The sequence below is a fragment of the Euprymna scolopes genome, chromosome 6 (genome assembly GCF_053919585.1).
Source record: "Euprymna scolopes isolate OS-2025 chromosome 6, ASM5391958v1, whole genome shotgun sequence".
Taxonomy (NCBI): domain Eukaryota; kingdom Metazoa; phylum Mollusca; class Cephalopoda; order Sepiida; family Sepiolidae; genus Euprymna; species Euprymna scolopes.
In genome coordinates this window covers 153,926,855-153,954,664 of record NC_136487.1, presented here as the reverse complement: position 1 = coordinate 153,954,664, position 27,810 = coordinate 153,926,855, and the positions used below count along the sequence as shown (strand labels likewise).

The 27,810-nt window shown below is 34.7% G+C and overlaps 1 long non-coding RNA gene across 9 annotated transcripts in view; it reads right to left on the bottom strand.

Annotated features, from left to right (window-relative positions):
- LOC145278061 (uncharacterized) overlaps positions 1-27,810 on the bottom strand; it is a 797,888-nt gene that overhangs the window by 175,796 nt on the left and 594,282 nt on the right. The window lies entirely within an intron of this gene.

The window sequence follows — 27,810 nt, the reverse complement described above, 5'->3', positions numbered from 1 at the left end:
ATGAATAGGCTCCTATATGGTTGACTATTATAGAAAACTGATCACATATAAGGATAGAAGATGTATCAAGAAACAGGAATGGGTATGTTTAATCTGGCATAAAGATGATTAATTAAAATTGCGGGGTCTGCGTTCGCGCCTGGTCCACAAGGTATGGAAATAAAAAAAATAAAAATTTAAAAAAAAAGTTTACAGGTGTTTTTGATATAGATGTACATAATAATGCTTTGATAAGTATGTTTTAACTTAAATAGGGATGGTATAATAAAATTGTGAGGTCTGCGTTCGCGCCTTGCCTCCATAGAATGGGAATAGGCACAAACTTAAATAAAGACTTTTCATATCTATCTGCGTAAGTATACTTTATAATGATGTTTCAGTTTGAAGAAATATGGTATAATAAAATTATGGGGTGTTCGTTCGCGCCTGACCTCCATAGAATGGAAATATGTCACAAAGTTTAACAAGGTTTTTTAATACAGATCAACAGAATATTGTGATAAGTGTTTCAGTGTGAACAGGTATTGTATAATAAATTGTGGGGTTTATATTATGGAGCAAATCCTCTATTGACTATTATATTGTACTCAGTATATATGTAGTAATTATTTCAAAGGTTAAAAAAATGCTTTCAGTTTCATCGATGGAATCGAACCCGAAACATTCATCGAGCTATCTATGGTCGTTATTTAACGCTTCAGAATTCGTCTTTAGCGCTGAAGCTGTCAGCAGAATGACATATACTTTCATCATACTTTGCTTTTGTTTTGATATCCCCAAATTCAAAGCTATCTCTTTACAACCCTTCCTTTTCATAACCTATCATACTTTCATAAATCAGAGTCCATTTTCTGTAGGCTGCTTTTGAACCCAGTCAACGACAGGTAATTTTGCTAGTATTTATATATATGTGTGTGTGTGTGTGTGTGTGTGTGTGTGCGTGTGTGTGTGTGTGTGTGTGTGTAGTAAAGTATATAGAAACCTATGTATGAAATTTTAATGGGAAAGCTCAATGCGTAGCAGAGCAAAAATAAAGGATCTTGTTGAGTTGAAATGAATTCATAATGAGATCAGACTCAAATTTTAGTTGTTACTTATGACGTAACGGTAAAATATAAAGGTAACTGCAGCTTTTCTTCCAAATTTTCGGATTCTCACTTTTAATTCCTTTTGGTGGATTGGTTTTTGCTAATTCTTCTGATGAGTTAAGGACATAATAGATTCATTAATTGATATAATAATAAAGTGATTGATTCTGCGCTACGAAACAGATACTGTCAAGAACTGTACAAATCAATTGATACAAAGGAATAAAATATAAAAATGTCAACATCATATATTTTGGAATATAAACTTTTGTCATTTATTATATATATTGCTCTGTAATCACATTGAGCTTTTTATTTATGTAAGGATTGATATATAAGAAAAATATATATATATAGAGAGAGAGAAGCAGACAGAAAGACAGACAGACAGATAGATAGATAGATACATACATACATACATACATAGAAAACGAGAGAGAGAGAGAGAGAGAGAAAAGAAAGAGCGAGAGAGTCGTAAAAAAATGGAACACGTGAGGCTTTGGGGATAGAACATAGACATAAACTTAATAAACAAGGAGAAAAGAAAGGAAGAGAAAGAAAGAGTGAAATATAAAGTGAGAGGGGGAAGAAAAAGAGGCAGATGAAGAGTTAGAGAGAAGAGAGGGTACACTTGTCATAGTGTAACAATATAGTATGTGTTTCTTTGACAGGAACACAGAAGGGAGGAGTACGAAACAGACACACACACACACACACACACACACACACACCACTATCATGACACCTTCACAAATCTCCCCCTCTCCCTCCCTCCTTCCCGCTTCACAGTCATACACTAATTTTCTATCTATCTATCTATCTATCTATCTATCTATCTCCATTTAGATGCAGCTGTTTCGCCGTATCACTGTCATTCAGTTGGGCAAGGAAGGGACAGATACTATAAAGTCTGATTAGAAATCAGAGCTACTTGTCAACCGACAGACAAAAATTCTCAAAATTATAGTCAAATTTAGTTTAAAAGAAAAAAATCCACTAATTAATCTAATTAGCTGTAATTTGCAGTTAACTTACTAGGTAACCGATGTCTTGCTAAATTTTTTATATATTACCCTCGCTCGTTTTCAGTTTTGGAACCCGCTCAATAATTATACGATGTCTATGGCCCTCGTTTCCATTACTCCTTTCTTCTCTCAATGTACAAGTCAACAATATTTTGCAATAGTACATGAAAAAGAAATACGACTACAATTGACAATACTATTTAATCTAAATCAAGAATAAAAAGCAAACGGGAGATAATGAACAGAAAGAGACTACTATTGTTATTTTGTCTTATCAACGTAACAATTTTAACGTGTTTTGCAAATTTATTATCTACTGAATCAAACAACCCTACCTTAGCTGAACACGTGACCTATTTAATAGTATTTTTAAGTGTATATATTAGTGATGGAACGATTCCCATATTTTCCCGATTCCTATACAATTACTAATTCCATACTGTATTTTCGATTCCGATACAATTACTGATTCCGTACTGTATTTTCGATTCCGATACAATTACTGATTCCATACTGTATTTTCGATTCCGAGACAATTACTGATTCCGTACTGTATTTTCGATTCCGATACAATTACTGATTCCATACTGTATTTTCGATTCCGAGACAATTACTGATTCCATACTGTATTTTCGATTCCGAGACAATTACTGATTCCATACTGTATTTTCGATTCCGATACAATTACTGATTCCATGCTGTATTTTCGATTCCGATACAATTACTGATTCCATACTGTATTTTCGATTCCGAGACAATTACTGATTCCATGCTGTATTTTCGATTCCGATACAATTACTGATTCCATACTGTATTTTCGATTCCGATACAATTACTGATTCCATACTGTATTTTCGATTCCGATACAATTACTGATTCCATACTGTATTTTCGATTCCGATACAATTACTGATTCCATACTGTATTTTCGATTCCGAGACAATTACTGATTCCATGCTGTATTTTCGATTCCGATACAATTACTGATTCCATACTGTATTTTCGATTCCGAGACAATTACTGATTCCATACTGTATTTTCGATTCCGAGACAATTACTGATTCCATACTGTATTTTCGATTCCGATACAATTACTGATTCCATACTGTATTTTCGATTCCGATACAATTACTGATTCCATACTGTATTTTCGATTCCGAGACAATTACTGATTCCATACTGTATTTTCGATTCCGATACAATTACTGATTCCATACTGTATTTTCGATTCCGATACAATTACTGATTCCATACTGTATTTTCGATTCCGAGACAATTACTGATTCCATACTGTATTTTCGATTCCGAGACAATTACTGATTCCATACTGTATTTTCGATTCCGATACAATTACTGATTCCATACTGTATTTTCGATTCCGAGACAATTACTGATTCCATACTGTATTTTCGATTCCGAGACAATTACTGATTCCATACTGTATTTTCGATTCCGATACAATTACTGATTCCATACTGTATTTTCGATTCCGAGACAATTACTGATTCCATGCTGTATTTTCGATTCCGATACAATTACTGATTCCATACTGTATTTTCGATTCCGAGACAATTACTGATTCCATACTGTATTTTCGATTCCGATACAATTACTGATTCCATACTGTATTTTCGATTCCGATACAATTACTGATTCCATACTGTATTTTCGATTCCGAGACAATTACTGATTCCATACTGTATTTTCGATTCCGAGACAATTACTGATTCCATGCTGTATTTTCGATTCCGATACAATTACTGATTCCATACTGTATTTTCGATTCCGAGACAATTACTGATTCCATACTGTATTTTCGATTCCGATACAATTACTGATTCCATACTGTATTTTCGATTCCGATACAATTACTGATTCCATACTGTATTTTCGATTCCGAGACAATTACTGATTCCATACTGTATTTTCGATTCCGAGACAATTACTGATTCCATACTGTATTTTCGATTCCGATACAATTACTGATTCCATACTGTATTTTCGATTCCGAGACAATTACTGATTCCATACTGTATTTTCGATTCCGAGACAATTACTGATTCCATACTGTATTTTCGATTCCGATACAATTACTGATTCCATACTGTATTTTCGATTCCGAGACAATTACTGATTCCATGCTGTATTTTCGATTCCGATACAATTACTGATTCCATACTGTATTTTCGATTCCGAGACAATTACTGATTCCATACTGTATTTTCGATTCCGATACAATTACTGATTCCATACTGTATTTTCGATTCCGATACAATTACTGATTCCATACTGTATTTTCGATTCCGAGACAATTACTGATTCCATACTGTATTTTCGATTCCGATACAATTACTGATTCCATGCTGTATTTTCGATTCCGATACAATTACTGATTCCATACTGTATTTTCGATTCCGAGACAATTACTGATTCCATACTGTATTTTCGATTCCGATACAATTACTGATTCCATGCTGTATTTTCGATTCCGATACAATTACTGATTCCATACTGTATTTTCGATTCCGAGACAATTACTGATTCCATACTGTATTTTCGATTCCGAGACAATTACTGATTCCGTACTGTATTTTCGATTCCGAGACAATTACTGATTCCATACTGTATTTTCGATTCCGATACAATTACTAATTCCAGACTGTATTTTCGATTTCCATACAATTACCGGTCCGATGCTTTATACATCTCTAAAAATTTAACTATAAAATTGTTATTTTTTCCAAAAAGAATCGTTTTTGGCATCGGGAAATAGGCACAAAGTTTTCCAATTCAGATACCTATTCCAATACCCCAAAACATTCCGATTTTTCCAATTCCTGATTTCTGATTCAGATTAATCGTCCCACGACTAATTGTGCATTATAGCGTATATAAACAACTAAACGGGAAAATGATCAACATTTTGATATTTGGAATATAGTTTTTTGTTATTGATTTGAATATGATCTGCAGTTACGTCGAGCTTCATGAATTAAAGGTCTGTTATGAATAAATAGTGAAATATAATTGAATAAACATATTTTTCATGAATAACAATCTATCTATCTATCCATCTCTCTCTCTCTCTATATATATATATATATGTGTGTATGTGTGTTTGTGTGTGTGTGTGTGTAAATGTATATTTAAACAAAATTCACCAGAACTGTCCTATGTAAAAGCTCGATGAACGGTAACATTAAACAAGAGAAGATAAATAAGTAATGATATTTAAAATCTGCATTCATATTTTTACTTGTCGAATAAAACAAAAAAAATGTAGATATTGACAACTGTTTCGTGCGGAAACGAACAACTAAAGATAAACTCATAAGATCTTTCACTCATCCAGCATACCACGACATTATCAGACAACTTGCAGACAAAAACATTTGAAAAAAAAAAGATACCAAAAAACTTATATATGCATTTCCACAGAAAACCATTTCCTAAAAAAGTCATATGAGATATCCATAGACAACTAGAAAACAGCCTGTTAAAATTTGAAATTATGTATATATATATAGAGAGAGAGAGCTGCCTCACACGCATGCGCGCGTACATATACATATTTTACCTTGAGGTACCTTAATTTTAAGACTTCTTTATATGTTATTCTGCTGACAGCTTCAGCGCTAAAGACGAATTCTGAAGCGTTAAATAACGACCATAGATAGCTCGATGAATGTTTCGGTTTCCAGTTGATAACACTGAAAGCATTTTTTTTTTAACCTTTGAAATACTTACTATATATATACTGAGTACAATATAATAATCAATAGAGGATTTGCTCTATAATATATATATATATATATATATATATATATATATATATATATATAAGTTATCGTCCAAGACTTATTGTCTATCTAGTTAAAAACATCGTTTCCGAAACGATCGTACAATTTATTGATTTTGTTTGTTCTTCATAATGAAACGGATTTTTACTTTTTGATTTTAATCATAAAGTATCAATCACCTTACTCAATATATATATATATATAGCACACACAAAGGAAGGGTTGAACCTAAGGTCAACTTGGCCTTTGTTCTATAAATGTCTGCCCACTAGCCGATTAGGAAGGGCGCGGTGGAAACTAGGAAGCTGATTGGCTAACTAAAAACTCAATAGAATGGGCGTATATAAAAACGCGAGGCAACCAAAACTCTTCGCATAAGCCTGACGAATCTTAGCGTGGATGAAACGCGGAATATTCCGTGTAGCTTAATATCCATATATATATTTATATGTCTATATATATATATATATATATATATATATATATATATATATATATATAGAGAGAGAGAGAGAGAGAGAGAGAGAGAGAGAGGGTGACCCCCCAAAAACAAAAGCTAAATGGAGGCCATCTAGAACATATGCTGTAGAACACAGAAAAAAAGGCCAAAGACCCTTGTGTTTTGATGTGATGTTTTGAATATAATAAACGAGTTATGACCAACGTTTCATTTCATTCGGATAAAACACTAAGAAACGGAGCCTAATAGCCTAATTAGAGTTGTGGCCGGTTTTGGGGGGTCACCTTGTATAACGTGCCATATATATATATATATATATATATATAATATAAAGCTGTGTGTGTGTGTGTGTTTGTGTGTGTGTGTGTGTGTGTGTTTGTGTGTGTGTGTGTTTGTGGTCACGAATAGGCTCCTATATGGTTGACTATTTTAAAAAAACTGATTACATATAATGATAGAAGATGTATCGAGACACAGAAATGGATATGTCTGATCTGGCAGAACGGTGGTTCTTTAAAATTGTGGGGTCTGCGTTCGCGCCTGGTCCACAAAGTATGGAAATAAAAAAATTAAAAATTAAAAAAAAAGTTTACAAGTGTTTTTTATATAGATGTAAATAATAATACTTTGATAAGTATGTTTTAACTTAAATAGGGATGGTATAATAAAATTGTGGGGTCTACGTTCGCGCCTGGCCTCCATAGAATGGAAATAGGCACAAACTTTAATAAAGACTTTTCATATCTATCTGCGTAAGTATACTTTGATCATTATGTTTCAGTTTGAAGAAATATGGTATAATAAAATTATGGGGTGTTCGTTCATGCCTGACCTCCATAGAATGGAAATATGTCAGAAAGTTTAACAAGGTTTTTTTAATATAGATCCACAGAATATTGTGATAAGTGTTTCAGTGTGAACAGGTATAGCATAATAAATTATAGGGTTTATCTATTTTATTTTTACTTTCATCATATTTTGCTTTGGTTTTGATACCCCCAAATTCGATGCTATCTCTTTAGAACCCTTCCTTTTCATAACCTATCATACTTTCATAAATCAGAGTCCATTTTCTGTAGGCTGTTTTTGAACATATATATATATATATATATATATATATATATATATATATATATATATATATATATAGCATTCTTCAATTAAAACATGTTTAACTAGTATCTTCTTGTTTAATTCTTGATTTCATTTTTAATGCTTGCTAATAGTGTGTACAAAACCTTTTCTTAGTGTATGTTTACGTGTTTACTTCCCCTGCTAGCTATCGTTTCGAAATTTATATAATATTCACTACTTTATATCATTTAAACGAAAGTAATCTATGATAATTAAAAAAAAAACTAAATCACGTAATCCAAAACTAATTGATAAGAAAAAGGAGACGTTTTTTTTTATATAAAAATCGCTCCAGACAAAGCATGACACCACTTTATATATAAGGAGCTAAATACCTACTCCAAGGTCAAAAACTATCATAGACGATATATGCAACATTGATAGAGTCGGCCCAGAAACATCGCTTAATGAATATGAGGACTAAAAGACAAAATGCGAGAAGTTTTTTACATATTTTGTATTTACTTTAATTTTTGTCGTTTAAAAATGAGTTATTATCATATAAGTTATTACGAGGTGCGTGCAATAAGTAATGCCCCTTACCCACTTCCCGTTGTCTGATCTAGCTGACATTTTGCATGTACAATGATTTATATATCTACGGGTTTTGTGACAAATTACAGCTCTGAACTAATTGTGGTTTCTGTTTTACAGGCGTTTGAACTGAGTCAGGTGTGAAATGGGGCCTGTTGAATGTCGAGCAGTGATCCGGTTTTTGTATTTGAAAGGACGTACACCACAGGAGACTTTTGATGAAATGAAAGAAACTTATTGTGATGATGCCCCATCATATGACCTTGTAAAACGCTGGCATGGTGAATTCAAACATGGCCGGAAGTCTGTGGCAACAGCTCCCAGACCTGGTCGACCCCCTTCTGCCATTAATGAGGCATCTGTCCGTCAAGTTGAGGCTGCCATTTTGGAAGATCGGCGCATTACTATTGTCCAAATAGCCCAAGATGTCAAGATTAGTACAGGGTATGTGGAAACTATCATTCATGACCATTTTCATATGCATAAGGTGTCTGCCAGATGGATTCCCATGTTGCTCACACCATCCCAGAAGCGAGTACGCGTCGAGTGCTCAAGGATGAATTTGGAGATGTGCCAAGAAGATGAGTCAAAAATTTTTAAAAGACTGAGTACACAGGATGAAACCTGGGTCCATCACTATGATCCAGAGATCAAAGCCCAGTCAATGCAGTGGAAGCACTTGGACTCACCACCCCCACAGAAGGCAAGGGTGCAGCCCTCCGCTGGCAAGGTCATGCTCACAGTCTTCTGGGACCAGGACGGAGGCGTGATGACAGATTTCCTGGCAAAGGGTACCACAATTACAGGAGCCTATTATGCTTCACTTTTGAGGAAATCAAGGGAAGCTATCAAAATCAAGAGGCGGAGCAAGATCAGCAAAGGTACCCTCCTCCTGCAGGACAACGCTCCGGTCCACAACTCGCATGTCGCCAGATCAGAAGCACGGGCGTGTGGTTATGAAATCCTTCCCCATCCTCCCTACTCTCATGACCTTGCACCCTCTGACTTTCACCTCTTCCCAGCCATGAAGTTGTTGTTGAAAGGGAAGCGTTTCCCAGATGATGCAGCCTTGATTTCTGAAGTCACGTCATGGTTGGAGGACCAACCTGGGGTGTTCTACAAAAACGGTCTCCAGAGCTGCATCAAACGATGAGAGAAATGCATAACTTTGAGTGGTTCCTATGTAGAGAAAGACTAAAACTATGCCAAGTTTCGTTGCTCTACTACTATGGGAAGTGGGTCAGGGGCATTACTTATTGCACGCCCCTGATATTATTATTATTAATATTATTATTATTATTATTATTATTATTATTATTTACTCACTAGGAGAAATCACACGAGCCATCATCAAAGATTGCCCTTTGAGAACAACTTATGATGTTCCCTGGAGTTTGAGTGACAACAAGTTTCCCCAGACTTTAGTACTTACCACCTCTTTCGCTAACCGTTACAAAAGAATTTGCGTTATTGCAACAGTCGCTTACCGTTGATTTCTCGTTGGCGATGACCATTGGTCTTCACAAGAATTTGGGTGGTAATATGCCTCCGCAAGGTATTCTTCTTCTTCTTCTTCTTCTTCTTCTTCTTCTTATTATTATTATTATTATTATTATTATTATTATTATTATTATTAAGTTATTATGTTATTAATATTATTTAAGTCGATCTTTTGTAAGTCTTCGAATGTTCGCTTCACACTTTGTCGTCACCTTTGAAGAAAAATTGATGATTTTATAAAAATAAACTAAAATCCCGCTTAAAATACCATTACGATGCAAACGCCGAGGCATCTAATCAGCTAAGCTCCTTACCCTGTATCGTGACTCGGCTTCTACATTGTGCGCTAACAAAATGTCCTGAATCATTGAATTTACAAAGACAGAAGGAAACGACAAATGAAATTCTAATTTTTTTTTTTTTAAAACGTATCCTGTGATCATAAATCTACCAAAACAGAAATGGACGAGTGTTACATAAGAAGGACCTTTTCTTAACTGAAAAAAAAAAGGATTAGAGTGACATCAAAAAGGTGAGAGGTGACCCCAGAACGGAAGTCGACGAAATCACGTATGTACATTATAAGTATACGCAAGCAGACGATCTATGTGTATCTACGCGTACGGAAGTCACTGATATTTTCTCTGACTGTTCTTTTTTTGTGTGTGTATACAGCATAGTAACATTGACACATTATTTCCTGTTAGCTCATTGAAAGTTAATGGTTAGTTGTTTTTATTTTACGGCATATCAACCCTTTTCGGGTTATTTAATGCCGAATTCAAAGATTTTGAAGAAAAAATTTTTTTAATAGAATATATTTGTTGTTTTCACGTCGGTTTCTATTTAATCCATAGTTGGGATCCTAACAGGTACTACCACTCCGGGTCAGAGTGGACCTGGGAGCAATGGAAATTAAAAGGGTGGCTCCACACTCCCCAAAGCCCACAAGCTGGGGCCTCACCACTGGATATAGTTTAAGGTTATATCCAGGACCCCGAAAGTTAATGGCAACGAGTCTGGCGAATATAGATAGGTAACAATTTGGGGATATTTGGCGGCGTATGTATTTAGGTAAGCTGGTATCTATAATATCTCAGGCAGATAATACTTCCTGCCTAGCCCAACGTAAGGTCACCCTTGCGCAAAGTATGGCAGTTGTTAATATCCTTCTGATATTCTGGAGGAGTTATAATACAGGGTTAGTTAGAGTTATTCAGCCGTAATACTAAGGAAACTACTGCAAATTACTCATCTCCCAAATCCAACATACGTGATGAATAATTAATATAAATGGCTATGTCCAAAAATTCAGACGCCGAAAGTTAAGACGCCGGAAGTGGATTTAATTTACCTAAATATGAATTGGAAGCATAAAACGAAAAACGAAACCATTTGGAACCACTTCTTGGTTTATCATGAAATAATTAAAAAATATATAATAAACTTTTATTTTTACATTTATATAAATACTTTCCTTATATTAAAAAAATATATGTATTTGGAAATATTTGATTTCAAAAAAAGTAAAACATTATTTATGACAAAATTTCTATTTATTCAATTCAAGAAACTTTTTTATACAAATGTTTAACATAATTATTTTTTATAACACAAAAGTGTTAATAAAAAACTTTCATACATTATTTAAGACAACTTTCTGCGATAAAACTTGTGAAAGACATAAATATATTATTTCAAAAAGACATCATTTATAAAAATGTAAATAATAAAAATTATCATTAGTTTTTTTTTCGTGATGACACAAATATTAACGGAAAAAAAATATATAAATGAAAGTTTATTATTTTTTATTGTTTTATGAAAGAACAAAAAATATTAAAACTAAAATAAGTTTTTAGAATAAATTATTTCCATATGGTTCCGTATTTCGTTTCACGTTTAGCGACATCCATTTCATATTTAGGTAAACGGAATCTACCTCCAGCGCCTTAACTTTGCGTACTGAATTTTTTCGATGTGACCTGTAAATGTTTCTTTCTTTTTTTTTCATACGAAATACACAGGAAACTATCGCGAGAAGTAAAATACGCTTAAATATGATATTTTATTTTGTCTAGATTTCGTATATATCACTACAGAATCGTATTTAAAAAATGATTTGGGTGCCATCAGCTAAAATAGAAACCGAAACATTCAAAACTGGTGACGATACCACAGCACCAACGTGACACGTATACGAACATGTTAAAAATAAAATATTAAAAATAAACTAAGATGGATGTACAAAATGTATACCGATTATTTTTCAATTTTAATCCATTTTTGGCCCGTTAGAAATGATTTAAATCAATTTTTGGCCCGTTAGAAACAATCTTAACCCATTTTTGGCCCGTTAGAAACAATTTAAACCCATTTTTCGCCCGTTAGAAACAATTTTAACCTAATTTTGGCTCTCTAGAAACAATATTTACCCATTTTTGGACCGTTAGAAACAATTTAAACCCATTTTTCGCCCGTTAGAAACAATTTAAACCAATTTTTGGCCCGTTAGAAACAATCTTAACCCATTTTTGGCCCTCTAGAAACAATTTAAACCCATTTTTCGCCCGTTAGAAACAATTTTGGCCCATTTTTGACCCGTTAGAAACAATTTAAACCCATTTTTGGCCCTCTAGAAACAATTTTAACCCATTTTTGGCCCGTTAGACACAATCCTCACCCATTTTTGGCCCGTTAGAAACAATTTTAACCCATTTTAGGCCCGTTAGACACAATCCTAACCCATTCTGGGCCCGTTAGAAACAATTTTAACCCATTTTTGGCCCGTTAGAAACAATCTTAACCCATTTTGGGCCCGTTAGAAACAATTTTAGTCCATTTTTGGCCCGTTAGACACAATCCTCACCCATTTTGGGCCCGTTAGAAACAATTTTAACCCATTTTTGGCCCGTTAGACACAATCCTAACCCATTCTGGGCCCGTTAGAAACAATTTTAACCCATTTTTGGCCCGTTAGAAACAATCTTAACCCATTTTGGGCCCGTTAGAAACAATTTTAGTCCATTTTTGGCCCGTTAGACACAATCCTCACCCATTTTTGGCCCGTTAGAAACAATTTTAACCCATTTTAGGCCCGTTAGACACAATCCTAACCCATTCTGGGCCCGTTAGAAACAATTTTAACCCATTTTTGGCCCGTTAGAAACAATCTTAACCCATTTTGGGCCCGTTAGAAACAATTTTAGTCCATTTTTGGCCCGTTAGACACAATCCTCACCCATTTTGGGCCCGTTAGAAACAATTTTAACCCATTTTTGGCCCGTTAGACACAATCCTCACCCATTTTTGGCCCGTTAGAAACAATTTTAACCAGCTAAAAACCATAAAAGAACGGCCATGAAAAACCTAATCATTTGAGGGCCCTAGCGCTGCTCTGCGACTTTTAGTTTCAGAGAAGATAGAGTTTGAAAATATGGAGACAGACCGTCATACAGACAGACATATAGCCTTTTATATATTAGATTAGCGGGGAGAGGGCACCCGACTTTGCCAGGCCGTAAAATACGTTTTGATATGATATTTTAATTTGTCCAGATTTCGTATGTATTATTATAAAGACATGATTTCAAATGTTAAAAATAAAAGCATTTTGGTGATGTCAGCTAGAATCGAAAACGAAACTATGGCTTTCAAAGCTGTTAACGTTACCACTATACCAACGTGACACGTACATGAACTGATCAAAAATAAAAAAATAAAAAATTAACTAAGATGAATGTACAAAATGTCTAACGATTTTTTTCAATTTTGATCCATTTTTTACCCTTTAAAAACTTTTTTAATCGGCTAAAGACCATGAAAAATCCAAGCATTTGAGGCTCCTAACGCTGCTCTGTGATTTTTAGTTTCGGGGGAGATAGAGTTTGAAAATATGGAGACAGACATATAAACTTTTATATATTAGACTACCTACACACGATCAATAGAACTTTTGTTTTAATCAAATCGCGAGATGAGATCAAAAAGTGCCCGGACTAAGGTTGTATTTATCAAAACAGAACCGGACAATGAATTGGAGGTTTATTTTAATTAAAAAGATTTAAAAAAAAAAATTGAATGGACTTATTTCAGACGGTCTCCATCATTTGACCAAAAATAACTTCGTTGCTATCGGGCTGTCGTATGGTTCTGTTCAGTCTGTTAACCCTCCCAGGATTTACCTTCTTTTTTTTTTTCTTGAGAAATTGTCCCTTTATGGCTAATCGCCTGACGCTCCACTCTAAAGTATCTTTTATCCATTACGCTTGAACCTTTACCTCTCTCTGACCCCAACGCTGTCCGGTACCGTGGACAAGGAATAAACAAACAAAAATAAATAAATCCGATTCGGTTCTTCTTTCTTTTTTTTTTAATACAAGTCGTTTATAACCGTTTTTCTTTCTACCCGTCTCTCGCTTCCGCTCCATAACACAACGGCCGTAAACAACCATGTCTTTTTCAATCGCACTTTTTCTTCCTCGACCACGTGGTGCCCATTCTTTCTTTTTTTTCTTTTCTTGGAAGCCCGCGCACACTTTCTAATTTGCATATGTTTTTTTTTCGAGATACTGCTTGCTGCTAATATCCTCGTAAGCTATATTACAGGTCCTACTGATATTTTTCTACGCGCTCGTGCCCGCTGTGTTACAATAGGTCAGCGTGCACTAATCCTAGTGCACTGACTTTTAAGTTCATCAGCTGACCCTGTGCCTAACTTCCTGGAGAGATGAATAATAAAAAGTGTTCGGACTATGGCTGTATCTGTTAAAACATGAATAACATACGAGTGAGAGCTTTATTCCACTTAAAACATGATCGTAATGAGACTGTACGAAACGAACTATAATAAGTAATCGAGAATGATTTCCCCTTGTTTAGATATTATTATCCTAATTTGTATATTTCATAAGTAAACAACGAAACTATAAATAGATCTATACATACAGCAGTTATCTTAAGTAGAATTGAGCTCAGGTTTTTGCATGAGATAATTATTGATAAAATATATTATTAGGATTTTTCGGATTACTAAAAAAGAGCGCGATCGCGCGTATAACAGCAGATGCTGTATACAAATGACCTAGCCGTGTGCGAGGTGACGTTTCGGCGAGGAAGAAGGAAATAAAAAGAATATACAAAAGAAAAAACATGACCGTGAAAGAGAGAAATAGACGTGTGACACATGTGGTCTAAGAGCGACAGGAAAAGACACGTCTTAATTATAGTCGGACAAAGACAGAGTACTGCGTGTTCGACAGAGTATTATTAAGCACATTGGAATACGAGCAGACTTTTGAACAAGAGACAAAATGTTCTTCTGGAAAGTACCTGAAGTGTTATTCCCTCAACGTTTCGACTAATTTAGCCTCTGATCTTCTTGCCGAACTCAGGAACTTTTCATATTATTTGGATTCTTCAGACTACTGTTCTCATCGTAAGTGTCATTTGCACAATGTTTCAGTAGATGTAACCTCCGACCATCTTTCAGATGTATCTTCTCGAACTCAGGAATGTTACTGTCGAACTTGGGAATCTGGCTGACGGAACGCGAACATGCTATCCCGTGAAGTAAATAAAGGGTTCGGTTAAAATTCCGTTCAGATTCCCGAGTTCGACAGAAACCTTCCAGAGCTCGACAAGATACACATGAAGAAGGTCGGAAGTTATATCGACCGAAACGTTGTGAAAATTAAACTCAAGATGAGAACAGTAGTCCGAAAAAAACAAATAATACGAATAACCAATCCTTATCTTAAAAATCCAGAAATCAGTTATCTTTCCGTCGAAAAGAATTAAAAAATTTAAAAACATAAAATTTCTTTTTATTGTTTTTCTTTAATGTACACAACTTGTCTTTCTATAAATAATGAGAATTATGTTTGGAATCTATGTTTAATGCATAAGCTATGACATACAATAACTTATATTTTAACATTTGTGATCCCGACGGGTTCATATATCAATGTATTAATGTCCTCTTTATATCTTCCGCCATACTGGATGATTGCAAAAAAAAAAAGAAAAAAAAAAAAGAGGGTTAAAATATAAATGCTCTCATAAGCAACTATAAAACTATGGATATATATTTCATACAATACCCATTTACTAGTCTTTCTCTACTCAAATTTAAATAAATATTTGTCGTAAACCTTTCAATATTTCAATTCTATTTATCATTTTCAATCTTCAAATAATATTCTTCATAAGTCAACTTAAAATCTATCTTGGTAACCCTTATCCTCGAATAATTTTTGGCCTTCATAAGTGATGAGACATTAGCTACAAAGCAAAACATCGCAGTTTCACTTCATCAAAATATGAGATTTGTATACTTGCCTCCCCATGACAAGAAAATTAGCCAAAAGTCGGCTTTTAAGGTGAGAACACACGTCTCACAAAAAATGGGCGATTGGGATGACACAAAATAATTTGCCTCCGTCGGGAAGGATTTTTTTTCCTCTGAAGAAGAAAGTATTATCGAATGGCAAATTTACAAGGGATCATCAGTCGAATATATATATATACAGGGTGACCCCCGCCCAAAAAAACGGGCCCTAACTCTAATTAGGCCCCGTTTCTGAGTGTTTTGTCCTAATGAAATTAAACTTTGGTCATAACTAGTTTATTATATTCAAAACATCACATAAAAACACTAGGGTCTTTTGCTTTTTTTTCTCCGTTGACTGTAAAATCCTCAGAAAAACAATTGAATGTCCTCTGTTTTTTTGGGGCCACACTTTATATATATATATATATATATATATATATATATATATATATATATATATATACAGAGTGACCAAAAAAAACCAATAAAAGAGGCCATCCAGAACATATGATGTAGAACGGAGAAACAAAGAAAAAAAGGCCAAAGACCCTAGTGTTTTGATGTGATGTTTTTAATATAATAAACTAGTTATGACTAAAGTTTCATTTCATTCGGACAAAACACTAAGAAACGGGGCCTAATTAAAGCTGGGGTCCGTTTTTTTATGGGCCACGCTGTTTGTGTGTGTGTGTATATATATATATATATATATATATATATATATATATATATATATATATATTCCCGGTAGGGGAGATGATGACGTTATGCTTTTTGAAGCTCTTGCACAGAGGTATCGACGTTTTCCTACATATAGCGCATGGTATTCCTACATTTTCACCCATCTGGAATTCATCAGGATCAAGATTGCTTAACTTTGAGGATTTAACCAGAACCGGTACGCAAATGCTTCCTAAAAACAGAATGCCACGTGTTCGACACAGCAGTCTTGTTAAGCACATTGGACTACGTAATGACTTTCAAACAATAGAAAAGGCGTTATTCTGGAAAGTACCTGTAAATAAATGTCTGTTGTTTTACTGAAAAAAAAGTGAGTCCAATTCTTTCCTTGTTACTATGTGCATATAATGTGGGGATCTTGAGTGTTGACATGGAATGACTGTTACACATGAATTCTTTACATGCATTTATAGTTAGTATTAGTTAACTCCCTAGTTTTTAAACGCGAATGAGTTAACGTAGAGAAAGGAATAATAATGAGAGGTCCCAACAGATTATACCGAAGTACACGCAGATACCATTTTCCCTACTAACTCCACTGTCCACTTTATAAGCAGAGAGCACATACAACACCTGGGAGTCCCAAATGGTCACCCATCTGGTACTGGCCAGGCTCATCGTTGCTTAACTTCGGTAATCTGATGGGAAACTGTGTCAAACGTGATATTATCAAACTCAAAGTATGCGAAGAAACCAGTCGACCAATGAAAGTTCACCTGAAATTATTTTTAAGGTGTATTTTATCAAATTATCACCAATAGCTTATAAAATATACATAATAATTTGAAGACCACCGGCGTTTGTATACAGTTTTTTTTTTCTACATTAGACGTGCCGCTCACACTACCCTTTTATTTTTCTGATAAAATACAAAACCGACTTCGAAATTTCGTAATTAATGCCTTTTTCACATTCCTACCAATTGTTTTTCACAGAAGAAACGTTGTTAGTTTTTCTTTACCCTATGTTTATTTTCATGGCAGGTGCTCGACTGAGTTTCAATCCTCCTATAATGTGTACTCATAACGTGCTTACAGCTATATCTCATAGGATTGGCGAATCCCTCGGCGGAGGCTTCCTCTCTAGGGCAATTGCTCTTGACATGTCAAAGGCCTTTGATAAGGTATGGCATAAAGGTCTACTTCACAAGATATCCAGTCATGGTATAGCTGGAAATGTCTTCTCAACTATTAAATAATTTCTCTCTGATAGGTTCTTAAACGTAGTAGTTAATGGCCAGAAATCAGAAACTCTCAGTATTAATGCTGGAGTCCCTCAGGGATCCATCCTGGGGCCAACTCTCTTCCTGACCTATATCAATGATCTTCCAAACCACATACCTAGATCATTCGTAGACATTTATGCTGACGACACTACCATCTATGGTAGCACTTCGAAGATCGTAAACCACCAAGTTCTCTCTGACTCTCTCTCTCTCTCTCCTCTGATCTTGAGCACGTGGTACAATAGGAAAAAAGTGGCTGGTTACTTTTAATGCATCTAAAACCAAGCTTCTATCTTTACATCATCAACGCTCTGTTGCCCAGCTGCCATCAATTGAAATGAATGGCTCTCGTCTTGGGGAGGCTTCATGTTTTGACTAGCTTTTGGGCTTGACCTTTACTCCCAATCTGAAATGGAACACGTATATCAAATCCATTGCCAAAGTCGCTGGAAAAATAGTGGGATTCTTCTACCGCTCCAGTAGATGTCTCACTCCTGATCCAATTTCTACCTATATAAAAGCCAGATTCGGTCAACGATGGAGTACTGTTGCCACATCTGGGCAGGAGCTGCTAGAAGCAGCTTATACTGTCTTGACAGAATACAAAAAATAGACTTCGTGGCTTAGTGGGGGGGCCCTTTTTTCTTCCCTGCAACCTCTTTTCCACAGAAGAGACCTAGCGAGCCTGTCCCTGCTTTATCGTTATTTTCATGGCAGATGCTCATCTGAACTTCAATCTATGGTCCCCCCCCGCCAGACTTTCATGAAAAACACTCGTCTAGCCAGAACCACTATCAACAATTTCCCACGCTCGTTATCCGTGCCTACGCCTAAACGTAGATTCCATGAACAGGGCTTCTTTCTTAGAACTGCTCGCCTGTGGAACTCTATTCCGTTTGCCTGCTTTCCAGCTGACTACAATCTGATTGTCTTCAAGTCCAACGTAAACAAGTTCTTATTGAACGGTCCTCCTAAGTAACCCAAGGTACAAAATTCCCAGTAATGTTTACTACGCTAAAATCACAATTACTAATGTATACCTATTAACCCTTATCCTCGAATGGCCTCTTGGCCTTGATAAGTGGTGACCTCCATGCAAAAAAAAAAAAAAAACACGAATCAAGGTATAGCCACTGTTTACAATTTCTTTTACTCTCTATCTGTGCCAAAAATTAAACGAAAATTGTATAAGCAAAGTTTATTTGCTAGAACTACCTGCTTGTAGAATACAACGCCGCAGGCCTGCTTCCCAGACGGATACAACATGGTCGCTTTCAAGTTCAATGTAAACAAGTTCTTGTTTAGTTGTTCTCTTAAATAATATAATTCTACTCAATTTTCAACATTACAAATCAGTAACCTGACACTCATAAACATTTATCCTCTAGTGGGCTTTTGGTCTTCATTAGCGGTGACTCCTTAGTAATAAAGATGTTTGTTGGCGGCGAGGAAATATGTCGGATGTACGATACTTGTGAACACAATTTCGAATAAGATATGCTTGCTGTAGCTGCTAAGAGCACCCTGCCTTGACAGCGTACCAAACCGTCTTCGAACTTTAGTGGCGAGACTACTTTCGCCTTCACACTTACTATTTCTTACAGAAGGGACATTGCAAGTTTGTCTCTACTCTATCGTTATTTTTATGGTAAGTGCTCGACTGAGCTTCAATCTCTGGTCCATCCCTGTAAAATATTCACAACAAATACTCATCTAGCTATAACTAATAACTAATTTTCCATCTGTGCCTAAAACTAAACAAAAATTCCATGAGCAGTGTTTCTTTCATAGAACTGTCCGTCTGTGGAACACTATACCGTGGGGCTGCTTCCCGGTTGACTAAAGCATGGTCATTTTCAAATCTAACGTAAATAAGTTCCTGTTAAGACGTTCTCTTAAATAATCTAGCCCTATCCATCTTTCACCATTACTGATCATGTTGTTTCGTTATCTACCTTACACTTACTCCTTATTCTCGAGTGGCCTCCCGACCTTGATGTGTTGACCCCCTCCCTCCTCCCCCAAAAATGTCAGGCGACATATGGCTGATTTTAGGAAGATTTTGAAATTTATTAACGATTAAAACGGTGGCGATTAGTTTGGGGCTAGTAGTGGATTATACTTTATTTCTGAAAAAGAAAAACAAACAAATGAAACATCGGCTCTCCATAGTAGCAGGAAAAAATATTTATTTGCATAATTAAAAAGAGGAGAGCTAACAAAAAAAAATGTGATACACTTAAAATGGATTTGAAATGACAAAAAAGTGACCAATAGCTTGAAACAATAAGCAATGGAAGACAAGACACTCAAAACATTTACATATAAACATCATTAATTATTTCTGCTATATCGTACGGTTCTCCATCTCTCCTAACAGCTATCCCAGTTTAATAATACTAACCAAAATGTTATAGCCTGGTAACGTTGACACAGCGGTTTTCGTTAGATCACCGAAGTTAAGCGATATATAGCGTGGAGAGTACCTAATGGATGACCATTTCGGAAATACTAGGTGCTGTATGCATACTAGTAAGCGGGTATGTCTGGCAGATGGATGCCGCTGCCTTGCAGTGTTTCAAGTCACACCTGAGCAAAGTGTAGTACCTATTAGACTGTCTCTGATATTCTGGAGGATTGCCTAACAAGAGAATACGAGACGCTTTGTAAACATAACAAAGAAGAGAGATGAACGCCTCGGTTTCAAGTCATTCTTGGGTAAGGTGTAGCATCTTCCCCTCGATTTAATATTCTAGAGAATTGCCATATCTGGCATACTTACGTGGCACAGGCCAGAATCAGAGTGTAGTACCTGTGTTACACTCAAGTTAATTTGCCACTAGTCGATGGAGAAAGGAACCTTTCTATATTAAAGCAATTTTATTTTTCGCAACTTCCAGCGTGCACCTATTTTAGGGAGCTGGTTTTCTCCCCACATTAAAATCGACCTTGTGTCACATTTTGCTTTTGTATGGAAGCAAATAAATATCTACAGGAGATAAATGGAGCTCCTCGGTTGTATTGAAGGGGATACGTCTAGGAAGAGGCTGAGGCTCTGTTGAAAAACTAAAGAACATATAAGGAGGGTGTTGCTGTATAAGTATAAAAGACAATCTTCTATTGATGCTGTCGCCCCCCCCCCCAAAAAAAAAAACAAGCACTTATTTATCATGAACCAACACGGTAGCTGTAAGGCTCAGAAAACTGTCATGTTTTATGTCATTGCTCAATCTCGTCTAACCACATATAGCAAAACATAAGCCCATAATTCGTCCCATGCATGGAATATTGTTACTATGACAAGACTGGTTCATATATTACTGGTCTCTTACTTATAGAAATGGAACAAGATGAGAGTCTCAAATCTGATATGTCTCGTACTGTAGGGCAAGTCTCAACCTCTGTCTCATCGTCATAGTTTTGCATCGCTGTGTTTGTTTTACAATTACCTTGATAGAACATCCTCTGATGAACTCATAACATGTGTTCTCCTTCGACATACATACATCGGACTACTTCGACAAGCAGTAAGATCACACCCCCTTCATTGTTTAAATTCACAGATCTCGAAAAAGCCTTCTACTGTAAACAGGGCTATTAGACTTGGAACTCCCTTCCTCTCTCTTGCTTTCATGACTGTACTAACCAGGAGACGTTGAAATGTACTGTACAATTGACTGCATTGAAGCAGCACTCACCCTAGGAAGTTTCATGGGAGTATGAAACATACAAGCTGTCTCCGGTCGCATGTATATCCCCATCAGGTGAGCTTAAGAAGTTATGACTTTACAGCTCTTTCAAGAAAGTGCCGATGTCCTCTTACATACAGCCCCTGATATTCCCAAATAATTATCCATCTGCTACTGACCAGGCTCAACGTTGCTTAACTTCTGTGGTCTAACGAGAACCGGTGTGTCAATGTGATTATGCTGAATATTGCTGGAAACTGAAATATAATACCTCGCTGCTAAACTTCTCACAGTCTTCTGTAAGACATGATAACAAATAATACTAGGAAATATATTTAAGAAGTTTCTAGACCTCTTTTGGACAAGCATTTAAAATTGTCGTAAACTCTTGAAAATTCAGTATGTTATTGCTATACATTTTTTTTTTTTTTAGTATTTTTTATAATTCCAGGTCCAAATGAACAGTTACAGCAGGAATTGGAATACACCCTACTAAAGCCTGATTGTCAAAGCTGGTGAATTTCAAAAATGCAATCTGGACGTGAGGACACTTAAGAAGAACAATATGCTATAAAATTTTGCTTTAAATTTGGAAAAATGCTACAGAAACATATGTAGTGCTTCAGACTGCTTTTGGACCATCTTGTATGAATCGAGCATCAGTTTTTGAGTGGCATAAGAGATTCTAGGAAGGAAGAGAGCCTCTGTAGGATGGAGGCAGGTGTGGGGGAAGTAAGGATGTTAAAAAAACTAGCGTTTATTGGTTAAATAAAGAATTTCAATGATAAGGACCGACATGTGCCTATAGAGACAATATGTGCACAGTTCGTATACAGTGTGGAAACTGTACACACAATTATTCGCGAGGAACTGAAGATGCAGAAGCTTGGAGAAGATCAGAAAAAATGACGTTGTCATGACAGCAGAGAGATAGTCAAACTGACCAATTCATATCCCGCAGTTTTTGATGCGAGGAAAGCTAGATTTACGGCTATGACTCAGAGATCAAGAGGCAGATGTCCTAGTGGAAGCATGCTGGCTTTCCCAGGCCAAAGAAGTCCAGACAGAGCAAATCCACACAGAAACTTATGATCGTCCCTTTTTCTGACAGCGCGGGGATGATCTACATGCACTGGGTTTCCTCTGGACACTCAACAAGGAATGCTATGTTGAGGTTTTAAGCCAGCACTCTTCAAACCGGGTCAATAGTCTGTAAACTAGCACAAGTTCACAATTCCAATCGTTGTCACTGGTTATTTGAACATGCTGGGCATCAAGCGAATTTCTCACCCTTTCTATAGATCCGAACGCGTTTCCTGTGACTTTTGGTTATTCCCTGAACGCAGAAAAAATCGGAGACCCTGTCGTTATGAAACAAGATGAAAGAGGCTGTGATGAGGATCATTGACAGGAGATGACTTCCATGGGGCCTTCTAGAAGTTTTTATAGCGGTTCAACAAGTGCATTACACCCCTAGGAGATTACTTCGAAGGGGGCTCATGCGTGTACAATCAATGGAAGTGGCCATACGAAAAAAAGTGTGGAAACGTATTCAAGGCATCTTGTACATTATGTTGAAGTTGTAATAAACAATCTTTAGGGTGAAAATTGTAAAAAGTTTTGCTATTTTACTCATGGGAACGTCTTTCTGTTCACACTATTTTCTGCTGCTGCTCCTCCTGTTGCTGCTGCTGCTGCTATCGGAATTTAATATTTTTTAAGAGAAATATTTATGAACGTCTGTCATGGCGTTGCAATATTTCTCATATACGCTGGTACCCAGTTTTATTTGCTTGTTCAGTATTACTAGAATGGGATATTATTCAGGAGTAATGGGAAACATTTATTGGTTTTAATTCTCGTAGGTAAACATGGAACAAAAATAAAAACAATAAATAACATTAAATTAGAAAAAAAAGACATTCGACAAAAAAAAATATTTTTAAAAATTAATTTTCACAGTTCGAGATGATATGTTTTTATATAAAAAATAAATAAAAATCTTTTGCGACACTTGAATAAGATTTCAAATAATCAATACATGCACACAGTTACACATATGTACAAACATTTACATGCATATATATATACACACATATGTTTATGCATATATAATGTCATTCATAGACAGCTGCTTCCCCGCATAATACATATATATATATATATATATATATATATATATGCAAGTATAATATATATATATTTATATATATATAAATATATACACACATATATAATATAATATATATATATATATATATATATATATATATATATATATATATATAAATCATTTCAAATATTGATGGGAGTTTTAAAAGCTAAAAGCAATGCGGAAAAGACCAGAATCATGGGAGTAAGGAAAAGAAAAACAAACGAATAAACGGGTATATTTGAGTAGAGAAATGTCTAACTGGTTATTCATTTATCATTCCTCGCCTCGGAATATATATATATATATATATATATATATATATATATATATATATATATATATATATATATACATGCATGTATATAGATATGTATATATATGTATATATATATGTATATAGATATGTATATATATGTATATATATATATATATGCATGTATATAGATATGTATATGTATATATATATATATATATATTTCTGTGGAAATATTCTTTCTTCATTTATATTTCCTATTTTTATGTATACCAAGCCTTATTAAGAAGCTCAATGTTATCACAGAGCATATAATGAACTTTTTTTTATATAAATTCAAAGAAATGTATTGAAGCAAACTGAAAGATATTTGCAGCTTCTCTACTAATTTCCGGATTTTTTTAATCGTGTTCAAGCGCATTTTATTTCCTTTTCTTCGATGAGTTGAGGGGAAAAAGACAACTGATTGATATAAATAATTAAGTGAAAGATTATGTGTTTCGAAAGAGATGCTGTCAAGAAGTGTTAATGTCAACTGAATTAAAGGAATAAATTGTAAGATGGTCAGCATCATGAAATTTGAGATATAGACATTTGTCATCCTTCCACTATATATATATATATATATATATATATATATATATATATATATATATATATATATATATATATATACATATATATCACATTTAAATGGTGTTGCCGTAAGAGAATCTTCGTAACTAATACATAAGTGCATAAGTTTAACATAGCTCTCTGATAGCTGAAGGAATTAGTTTCAATTTATAGCTGATGACACCCAAGTCATATATATATATTTTTTTTTTTAACTCTGGAAACCACTACTATATATTGGGTACAATATAATAATCAAAAGAAAATCGGCTCTATAATAATAAATATGAAATCTACATTAGTTTAAATATCATATTTAAGCGTAGTTTACGTCGGTCGGCGTGCTTGTACATATATATGTGTGTGTGTATGTGTGTATATACATATATATATACATATGTATGTATATATGTACATATGTATATATACACATATGTGTAGAGCCAGAGAACTATAAATGGATTTATATAATTTTTGCTAGTATTTCCATAGAATGGTATAGTATATAAATTTCACACTAGTCACTCTGAATATTTTATACATAAAATTGTAATATGACATGAAAAGAAACTGGACTCTTAGAAATATCTTTATCATTGCAATTATAAGAGCAACCGAACTCACGAAAATGAATGACATTTTTTGGTTCAGAGTACACCTACTGTAATATAATAGCTTTCCAAGTTCCAAAGCTGGCTATGAAATATATCGTTGTTTATTTATGCAATATAAGTTTTTAATGACATATTGACATTCTGATGGCCGCGTGGCCGGGTTAGTGGGTGGTGTGTATAAAACTGTGTTGCTAGCATCCCTCGCGTCATTGTGTCGTTCTTCTTTAACTTTTCTCTTTTTTATTTGGCCTAGATGGCGATTTCCGATCGGCCAACATTCCGATTGGCCGACATTCCGATTTCCAATTTTTACCAAGAATATGGTAACATCCTACACAGATATTTTGCATCCTAAAACCTGACCTTGCTTTGACGTCATCTCCCGAGCTCTCCTAGACTTGTGACCGACTTTTTTGTTTGCCGTTCATGACCACACAAAGATTTCGCACGTGACTCTTGGTCACGTTTTCTAGCCAAATTTATTGTTTAAACTCATACCGGAGGTTTGGCTTATGCAACAAAAGATTGGAAAATCAACTTAATCCGTTCATAAAACTTTACTATAACTGTTCGTTACAGGTCAAACCTCTCTCGCACCCCTACGCTGTCCGGCACCGTCGAAAACCCACAAACAATTAATAAATAAATAAATCCGTCTGGACTTTTCCTTCTTTTATAACACAAGTCGTTTTATATCGATTTTCTTATACGTCTCTCGCTGCCATATGTCTATCCCACCTGGTTGTTTCTCTTTCTGTTCCACTACACGCCGGTCGTTGACAACTGTTTCTCGTCTTTGACTTATAGGTCCATTATTTTCGACCGCCTTTTTCTTCTCTTGACCACGCGGTGTTCTTTTTTTTTCTCCTATCGTGTCAGCTCGCGCACACTTCCTAATTTACATATGTGCATATTTTTCGGCTACTGCTGCTAGTATCCTCACAAGCCAGCTATCTTACAGCACCTGCTGATAGTTTTCCACGCGCTCATCCGCGCTCTGTTACACTAAGTAATCTTTTTTACATATAGAACCTACTCGTCGATACAAACATAATGATATGAAGCATAAGCAAATATGCTTTGTTCGCTGTTATTTTGGACACGTTCAAAATAAATAGAGGTAGTGTTTCTTACGAACCGGTTAAAACGTTTACATTTGAAGCATGGATGCTTATGTGGTAAACTGACGCCTTTAAGTATGGTCTGATTTTGTGCCCAGGAGCACGTGGCGTAACATCATGAATAATGTACATTAGTATTCATTCTCTAAAAGCTTTAGTCGTATTGTATCGAGGAGATTATGTCTTACTAAAGTGTCACCATTAATGAAGGCTCAAAAGATACTCAAGGGCAGAGTTAAATATGTGTCAGGTGTAATGTCATGTGGTAATTGGGCAGAATTTGTCTATTTGAGAAGGCAGCTCAATAAGAATTTGTTTACATTGGACTTGAAAACAACCATATGGTAGTCAAACAGGAAGAGGACACACAACAGAGTGGAAGTTCTATGAAAAAAAACTTTGTTCATGGAAGTTTTGTTTAGTTTTAGGGAGGTAGATAGAGAGAGAGATGATAAGAGGAGAATTATTGACCATGGTTGCAGCTAGACGAGTTTTTACTGCTCATATCTAACAGTTGGGAGCATACATTGAAGCTCAGTCGAGTACCTGCCATGAAAATAATGATAGAATGCAATAAAGACAAGCAAGATACCTCTAATGGTAAAAAGGAAATGAAAAGGTTATCGTCTACTAAATTTCGGAGTCGGTTTTGTACTTTGTCACAGTTGCAATAAGGAATACGCCACAGTTCATAGAGTCCCTTACATTTGAATTGCTTGATTTCATCGGTCTATTTTTCTCATCTTGAGTGTTATTTGTGCAACGTTTCGATCAATGTACCCTTCGACCTTCGTCAGGTCAGACAAGTTGGTCGCCATCTTCGAAAAAAAAGGAGAAAAGTTACTAGCTCCATCAGTGGTTTCGTATTCTTGGAGTTACTTTTTTGCCGTAGTTTCTTCTACTAATTCTTTAGTCATATCATAATTTCTTTATTAATAACCAATTAATATTTCTTTATTAATAACCAATAAATATTTCTTTACTAATAACCAATTAATATTTCTTTATTAATAACCAATAAATATTTCTTTATTAATAACCAATAAATATTTCTTTACTAATAACCAATAAATATTTCTTTATTAATAACCAATAAATATTTCTTTATTAATAACCAATAAATATTTCTTTATTAATAACCAATAAATATTTCTTTATTAATAACCAATAAATATTTCTTTATTAATAACCAATAAATATTTCTTTACTAATAACCAATAAATATTTCTTTATTAATAACCAATAAATATTTCTTTATTAATAACCAATAAATATTTCTTTATTAATAACCAATAAATATTTCTTTATTAATAACCAATAAATATTTCTTTATTAATAACCAATAAATATTTCTTTATTAATAACCAATTAATATTTCTTTATTAATAACCAATAAATATTTCTTTACTAATAACCAATAAATATTTCTTTATTAATAACCAATAAATATTTCTTTATTAATAACCAATAAATATTTCTTTATTAATAACCAATAAATATTTCTTTATTAATAATCAATAAATAT